At 43.9% G+C, this 9206-nt stretch overlaps 1 pseudogene; it reads right to left on the minus strand.

The window, feature by feature from the left end:
• Positions 1–897: 897 nt before the first annotated feature.
• On the minus strand, positions 898–997 carry LOC130460271 (uncharacterized; annotated as a pseudogene).
• Between the last annotated feature and the right edge of the window lie 8209 nt (positions 998–9206).

Here is a 9206-nt window from a genome sequence, read left to right on the forward strand (position 1 = left end):
TTAATACCTTGATTCTTAATTGTTTAATTTGTTTAATTATCGCCGTAGTCTTAGCAAATCATCAACGAAACTCTTGTTTCCCAATAGTCTACATTAATTAATTAATAGTAGAAAGAACGCCTGTTTCCCTGTGGATTCGATCCTGACTTCCCTTGCTACCTAGCTAGTGGATACGACTTAAGCCTGTCAAATTTTGGCGCCGTTGCCGGGGAAACGGTTTTATTTTCTATTGTTGATTGTTTATCCTAGATTATTGTTTGTTACTACTCAAGGAACTCACGTTCCTTGTGACCGGATCTCACATTGTTTTGTAGTTTCTTTTTCTATGCCCAGGACAGTAGGTACTAGTAATCTTACTCCATTCGATCCTGAGCCCGAAAGAACCTTTCGTAGACGAAGAACTTTCATTGCACAGTGTGGGAATTACTCTGATTCTGATCATAATATTGGCGATCTTTTTCCTTCAAATACAGATTCAGTTTCAGAGATAGAGATGGGTGACGAAACTCCACCACCACCTGTCCCACGGCTTATAGATTATTCTAAGCCAAGTCTGTCGGTATTACCAAAAGCATTCATGCCTTCTATTGCGGCTGAGACCTTCAAGATTGAGCCTGCGTTGATCAACATGATTGAGAGACGCCAGTTCGGTGGGGAAGTAGGTGAAGATCCGAATCTGCACATTCAGTCCTTCATCCAATACTGTTCCACCATCAAGCAAAAGGGGTTGACTCCGGAGCAGACTATGGAGATATTTTTTCCCGTTCTCTCTGAGCGGGAAAGCAAAGCTGTGGATTAATGGGTTGAACAGGGCGGCTATGAAAATCACTAATTGGGAGTCCTTGGCCCTTGCATTCTATGTTAAATATTTCCCACCTGAGAAGACGGCTCGTCTGAGGGGTCAGATAATTTCTATTTCTCAACAAGCAGATGAGAATTTGTTTGAGGTCTGGGAGAGATTCAAGGACTTGCAGAGAGAGTGCCCGCACCATGGTTTGGATGAATGGTTCTTGATTCAACAGTTTTATAACGGTCTGGGTAATGAGTCTAGGTGTCTTTTGGATTCAGCTGCCAGTGGGAGATTCATGCAACTTGAGGTGCCTAGAGCTATGGAGGTGATTGAGGAGATAGCCAATCATAATGCCCAGTATGGGAATCCTAGAGGCCTATCTAACAAAGGTGGTAAGCATGATTTGAATTGCATAGAACAATTAACTGCCCAATTGACTGCTTTACATCATAAGTTTGATAATATGCAAGCAGCTAGTGCTCAATCTGCCCAACCTGTTAGTGTAGCTGCAATGAGTGCCCAACCTGCTACTGTTTGTGAAAGTTGTGGAATGTCTGGTCATTATGCACAGGAATGTAGGAGCTCTGTTGAACAATGTAATGCATTTCAATCCTACAAAAAAATAACCCATTCTCCAACTCTAACAATGAGGGCTACAAAAACAACCCTCTACTATCCTACAGGAGCAACAATATCCAGAACCCTCATCAAGTCCAACATCCACCACCACAACAACAACCCTACCAACCACGAAACAACTACAACCAACAGTCTAGTGGACCACCTGGGTTCCCTAGACAACACACACCACCTCCACCACCACAACCTCAAGCCACACAGTCTGACCCTATGCTAGTAGAGATGAGAAACATGATGCTACAAATGCAAAAATCTCTAAGTGAAAAGGATGCAAAAATCGATGCTCTTACTGCTCACAACAAGATCATTGATACACAGTTAGCACAGATGGCTACTACTATTGCAGGGCGGTCCCCTGGCCAACTCCCTTCACAGCCTGTAAATAGGGAGACTGCAAATGCTATTACATTGAGGAGTGGTAGGGGTTATGATGGTCCTGCTATGCCAGTTGAGGTTGATTCTGGGGTGTTTGCTCGTGGTCTGGTTAGTGAGGAAGTCCCAGAGATAGTCATGGATGGTAAGGAAGCTGAAAAGGTAGTCAGTGAGAAAAAGGCTACAACTGAGGTTAAGAAGGGGACAGATATTCAAGTACCACCTATTGTACTCCCCTTCCCAAACCGGCAACTCAAGAATAAGCTAGACAAGCAGTTTGGCAAATTCTTGGAAGTGGTAAAAAACTTGCAGGTAACGGTTCCTTTTACCGAATTGATTTTACAGGTTCCTGCATATGCTAAATTCATGAAAGATATTTTGACCAGGAAACGTGCTTTTTGTGAGGTAGAGACTGTAGCTTTTACTGAGGAATGTAGTGCCTATTTGCAAAATAAGTGTCCACCTAAACTTAAAGACCCCGGGAGTTTTTCCATCCCATGTAACATTGGCATTGTGTTTATTGATAAAGCTTTATGTGATTTAGGTGCTAGTGTGTCTGTTATGCCTTTATCTGTCTGTACTAAACTGAATATGGGTGAACTTAAAGTTACTAATATCACTCTGCAAATGGCCGACCGTTCTGTCAAATACCCCTTAGGTGTTTTAGAGGACGTCCCTGTTAGAGTAGGTAAATTCTATATACCTGTAGACTTTGTAGTACTAGACATGCAAGAGGATTCTAAAATTCCCATTATCTTAGGTAGACCCTTCCTTCACACGGCGGGGGCGGTCATTGATGTTAAAAGTGGGAAATTGACTCTGTCTGTTGGGGATGATAAGGTGACTTTTAATCTGAATAGTGCCTTAAAGAGTCCCATGTTAGAGGAAGAACAATGCTATCGAATTGATGTGGTTGATTTTATTACGCGTGATAAAGTCTCCCAAGTTCTCGAAAGAGATCCTTTGGAGGCAGTGCTTTGTTGTGAGTCTTCTGCAGGTGATAGCAGTTCTTGGAGTGCTGAAGTGGATGCTCTAGAGTTGGATCTTGATGGTGAAGGGTCTGAACCAGAGAGCACCAAATTGAAGAGGTTAGTTCGGCCGGTTTGTCCTGTTAAAGAGGTAAAGAAACCCGAACTTAAGCCTCTTCCTGCTAACCTTAAATATGCATTTTTGGACGATGAACAACTTTGCCTTGTAATCGTCAATACTGCACTTGATGCAGACCAGTTGTCCCAACTTCTTATTGTGTTGAAAAAGCACAAAAAGGCCATTGGGTACAGTATTGATGATTTAAAGGGTATTAGCCCTGACTTTTGCATGAATAGGATACATCTAGATGAAAATCATAAACCATGCATTCAACCCCAGCGTCGTTTGAACCCTATCATGCAAGATGTTGTAAAAGCTGAAGTTATGAAATTGCTTGATGGCGGGTATTGTCTATGCTGTGTCTGATTCTATGTGGGTGAACCCTGTTCAGGTAGTGCCTAAGAAAGGGGGGACAACAATGGTTAGAAATGAGAAAAATGAGTTGATACCAACTAGGGTAGTCACAGGTTGGCGCATGTGCACTGCATATAGGCGTTTGAATGTTGCCACTAAAAAGGACCACTTTCCCCTTCCCTTTATTGATCAAATGTTAGAAAGGTTGTACTGTCACAAGTTTTTCTGTTATCTGGATGGTTATTCTGGTTTCTTTCCAATTCCCATACATCCAGACGACCAGGAAAAGACCACCTTCACCTGTACCTATGATACCTTTGCATATCGTAGGATGCCCTTTGGTCTGTGTAATGCACCTGCTACTTTCCAACGTTGCATGATGAGCATCTTTTATGAGTTTATTGAGTCTATCACGGAAGTTTTTATGGATGGTTTTAGTGTCTATGCTACTTCTTTTGATTCTTGTTTGCTACATCTGACTAAATTGTTGAAAAGATGTGAAGAGTGTAATTTAGTCCTAGATTGGGAAAAGTGTCATTTCATGGTTACTGAAGGGGTGGTCTTGGGACATTTAATATCTGATAAGGGCATTCAGGTGGATCGAGCTAAGGTCCAAGTGATTGAACAATTGCCCCCTCCAGTTAATGTGAAGGGTGTTAGAAGTTTTCTTGGTCATGCGGGGTTTTATCGCCGCTTTATCATGGATTTTTCTAAAATTGTTAAACCACTAACCCAGCTCCTCCTCAAGGATGCCCCGTTTGTGTTTACTGATGCTTGTCTTGAGGCTTTTGACAGGATTAAACAGGCACTGATTTCGGCTCCCATCATTCGTTTTCCCGAATGGGATCTTCCGTTCGAGATAATGTGTGATGCAAGTGATTATGCAGTTGGGGAAGTTTTGGGTCAGATAAAGGAAAAGGTCTTGCATGCCATCTACTATGCAAGTAAGACCTTAGATGAAGCTCAAGTTAATTATGCTACTACTGAGAAGGAGCTTCTAGCCATAGTCTATGCCTTGGATAAATTTCGCACCTATCTGATTGGGTCCAAGGTGATAGTCTACACTGACCATGCGGCTCTTAAGTATCTTCTCTCAAAGAAAAAAGCCAAGCCTAGGCTTATTCGATGGATACTACTGCTACAGGAGTTTGATCTGGAGATTCGCGATAAGAAAGGGGCTGAGAATGTGGTTGCAGATAACTTGTCTAGATTGAGGTATGATGATGGTAAAGTGTCAACACCGATCGATGATTCATTTTCAGATGATCACTTACTTGCACTTGCCAGTCAGTCACCATGGTTCACAGATTTTGCTAACTACATTGTAGGGGTATTCTTCCGGCCGATCTTACATATCAACAGAAGAAGAAGTTCCTACATGATGTTCGGTTCTACTTTTGGGATGACCCTTATATGTTTCGTGAGACTGCTGAAGGGTTGTACAAGCGTTGTGTTCCGGAATGGGAAGTCCAAGATATTATCAGTAGGTGTCATTCTTCACCTTATGGTGGTCACCATGGACCGTCAAAGAGTAACGCTAAGTTGTCACAATGTGGTTTTTACTGGCCTACTATGTTCAAGGATGCACAGGCTTTTATTATGGCTTGTGATGCATGCCAGAGGGCCGACACTATTTCGAGGAGGTATGAGATGCCACAGAACGGGATCCTTGAGGTTGAGGTTTTCGATGTGTGGGGCATTGACTACATGGGACCATTCCCATCGTCCAAGGGTAACTTGTATATCCTTGTTGCTGTAGATTATGTGTCTAAGTGGGTGGAAGCCGTTGCCTCACCTACTAATGATGCTAAGACGGTCATTTCTCTGTTCAAGAAGGTCATTTTTCCTAGATTTGGGGTTCCGCGAGCTTTGATTAATGATGGAGGGTCACACTTCCATGAGAAGCATCTAGATGCGCTCCTGCGCAAGTATGGGGTTTATCACCGCACTGGGCTAGCCTACCACCCTCAGACGAGTGGGCAAGTTGAGGTCTCCAACCGGGAGATCAAATCTATCCTTGAGAAAGTGGTGGCGAAGTCTAGGAAGGATTGGAGCGATAAGCTAGATGATACTCTATGGGCATACAGAACCGCCTTTAAGACACCTATTGGTACCTCCCCGTATCGGTTGGTGTATGGCAAGGCGTGTCACTTACCAGTAGAAATGGAGTATAAGGCTTATTGGGCAATCAAACAGCTCAACATGGATGAAAAGATAGTCGGTGAGAAGCGGTTACTTCAATTGGGTGAGCTCGATGAATTCCGACTACAAGCTTATGATAGTGCCCGGATTTATAAGGAAAAGACCAAGAGGTGGCACGACAATCACATTCTGCATAGAGAGTTCGCGGTAGGGGACAAGGTTCTACTATTTAACTCTAGGCTTAAGTTATTCCCTGGAAAACTTAAGTCTAGGTGGTCTGGACCGTTCACCGTGACTATGGTAAGCAAGTTTGGGTCCGTAGAAGTAGAGAACCATAATGGTGAGTGATTCAAAGTCAACGGGCAACGTCTGAAGTTGTACCATGATGGGGCTACTGTAGGAGTGGTTGAGGTACATCACCTCAATCCCTCCGCCCCATAAACTGCATATTCGAGGTAACGAGGTCGAGCGGGACCTAGAAATAAACCAGCGCTTTGCAGGAGGTAACCCGTATTTTATTGCTTTCGATAGTATAGTTTTATTTTGTGTGTTTTGTAGTTCATTCTTTGCTTTAGAGTGGTGAGGAGAGGGTATTTTTACTGTTTTGGGTGTGTGATGATGTACAGGTGGTAGCTCCTAAGCGTGAAAAGTTAGAAAACATCGTAAGGAGCAAGTTCGCAAATGGCCCGACGGGCGAAAGCCGCCCGACCGGACGCGTGTTGAAAGGAGAAAAAAATATCTCTCTCCGCCCGGCGGGCAGACCTGCGCCTGTCGGGCAGCCCACGAGCTGCAGGCCCGGTGAGCATCGAGCGATGGCTGCCCGACCGGGCGTGTGCGGAAGGAAAACCTATTGTCGCCCTCCGCCCGGTGGGTAGACGTGCGCCCGTCGGGCGATTTTCGAACTTCACGCCCGTCGGGCGGGGGCTGGCCCGGCGGGCGACGGGAGATTTTCGCCTAAATAACCACGGGCTCCTTCACTATTCTCTTCACTTCATCTCTCACTCACCTTCTTCATCCTCTCACATACTCCATTAAACCCCAAACCCTAAAAACTTCAAACCTCCATATCTCCCTCATCTCTCACCAAAATTCATCAATCCACATACCAAATTCATCCTCATAACATCCTCTCAAACCTCCACCAAACAATTTTCACCCTTACTCACTCCCCACAAAAAACCCAATTTCCACCACAAAACCTCAAAAACTTAAAACTCTTCAACAATGGGTTCTAGGCCAAAGAGGACTTGCGCGGGAGCATCTAGGAGACAAGAGGAGGCTTCCACAAGCCGTCCACCACCACCACTTCAGTTTGCACCCGATCCGGCTTTCCCGAACATGGTCCTTGCTAGTGAGGAGCAACAAACTCGCCTTGCACACCTCAAGCTTCTGAAGGTAATCCCTACTAGATTTATATGTCAAAAAACTTTGAATGATATGGGGATTGAGAGGGATGTTAAGAAATTATTTTATGGGGTGGACATGAAACATATGTTTTCTATGGTTAGATTGACATTTAGAGATCTTACTCGTGAATTTCTGAGCTCCTTTAATGTCAAAAAGAATGGGTACAAAGATGTTACTAGAGTGTCTTTTCGATTGTTGAATACGTCTTTTGATATGTCTCTTAAATATTTTGGTGCGATATTTGGTTTGTCTGTTGAGCATAATAGGTTCCCCGGGGAGGGGCACCTCAATAGTATTGTGTGGGGGAAGTTGACTGGGGATTTCAATCCCAGTAGCATGCAACATTTTCACGCCTCTAGCGTGCAACACCCCGTCCCTTTTGTTTGGTTCTGGTTTATGGCTTTTACTATCTTTGGGAGGGACCAAAAGGAGAATGTGAGGAGCACAGAGTTGGAGGTGCTGGGGGGGTATTTGTTGGATGGTGATGATGGATATTGGATGAATTTGGCCCATCATTTGGCCACTCAGTTGCTTACTACTGCCACCCACCTCTACTTGACCGATATTGCTTTAGGGGGTCTGGTCACCCACATTGCCATAGCGGTGGAAAACTTTGCTGAGAGGGACTATGCTGCGGTTCGGGGTAACAATCTGTTGGATATAAAGTATTTTGAGAGTCATTACAGGGTTCATTCTGAGTACGGGGGACTCCTTCCCGGCCAGATGTCATGGATGTTCCAGAGGAACGCCCTCTTTATTCTATCGGATACTCCCGGGCTCACCCGTTTTGAGAGGGGTCAGCCCCATTACCTGTATGTAGGTGACCAGGCGCCACCACTACGTGAGACCTAGCCCTAGCCACAGCCCGAGGCCGCGCCTCGTACCTATTTCCGTAGGGGTGGGCGCAGAGAGAGGGAGGCGGGACAGAGAGGTAGTCCGGCTCCACAGGGGGAGCAAGGGTCTTCGGAGGAGCTGGGGTCCATTCATGAGAGGTATGGCAGACTTGAGCTCGGTTTTCATGAGTTCGCGACTGATCACCAGAGGACAATGTTTCCTTTCTATGATCAGTATGCTAGGCAGGGCTACATTGCTCCGGATGCTCAGCACCCTTCCTGGTTTACCTATCTCGCGGAGGGATATGGAGCTCCCGGTTCCATGGGCACCTTCACACCTACCCACTACGGTGGCTATGGAGCAGGTACCAGCGGCTATGGATGTCGAGATGGTGGTGGTGATGATGATGATGATGGTCAAGGCCACCAGTGATGCTGAGATGATCGAGATGGTTCGATACCCCTTGAGCCAATGAGGACATTGTATGATTTAGCTTGGGGGGGTGTGTTTTACTTACCTGTACATATTAGGTATGTTTTCCTTTCATTTTTTTTCATTTACTTATTTTGGTGTGTTTATTGCTTTCTAGAGTAGTTTATTGCTTTGAAAAAAAAATACAAAAATACGTTCCGATGAATACAATATCATGCTTCCTTGTGCCCCTTGATCGAAAATTGTTTTGATTATTGGTAGTTGATGATGAGCAATGTAGATATGTTAGCCATGATTTAATATCCGATTATTTTGATGCCTTAGCATGAGTCAACTCTGACTAACTATTTGTGGACTTGGTGCTTGACTAGTTGATTTGGTTAGGATGTGTGATAGCTTCCTGGTGTGTCATTGATTTTGAGTATTGATTTGCGACTGTTAGTAGCGTTTTATGACTCACATACATGCACATTGTGGAGGACGAAGGCATTTTTCTGTTTAGGTAGCCTTCAGATGAATTTAGATACATTTGTTCCCTCTTTTTCGTCCCATGTTGTTGCTTGTGCCCTTTTATTCGGTGACTAGCCACATTACAAGCCTGTGAAAACCCCATTGGTTACTAGTCCCAAGCCTAGCTTAGGGAGCTAATAGTAGTGAGGTGAAGGAGTTGTAGTGTGCTACATTTTGAGCACAATGTGAGTGTTGAAAAAGGAGTTCGTCTTATCATGTTTGTTGTTGAAAATTAGTTGAAAATGAAAGAGATGAAAGAACAAAACAAATGTGAGGGTTTCTAAAAGAAAAGAAAAAAAAAGAGTTTGAAAAAAAAAAAAAAGAGAAAAAATCTATTACTCTCAGAAAAAGTTCAAAGTATTGTTTCAATCAAGTTTTGAAATTCATATCCTTATGAGTGATTGATTATAATTGTGAAAAAAGGCAAGAAAGTATGGTGTTGGTGTTTGTTGTTCCATCATGTGTTGAGTGGGAGGGTTATGGTCATTATTTTGGTTGATCATGGTTGTATTTAGGATTTATGCTCCCCAAAGCCAAGGCTTTAAAGCTCACATTATGCCCAAATTTACCGCACCCTTACCTAAGCCTAACATTACAAGCTTTGAAGACCTTCCGACCTTTGTGCATAGAGTCGTAT

The sequence above is a fragment of the Spinacia oleracea genome, chromosome 4, assembly GCF_020520425.1.
Source record: "Spinacia oleracea cultivar Varoflay chromosome 4, BTI_SOV_V1, whole genome shotgun sequence".
NCBI classification, from domain to species: Eukaryota; Viridiplantae; Streptophyta; class Magnoliopsida; order Caryophyllales; family Amaranthaceae; genus Spinacia; species Spinacia oleracea.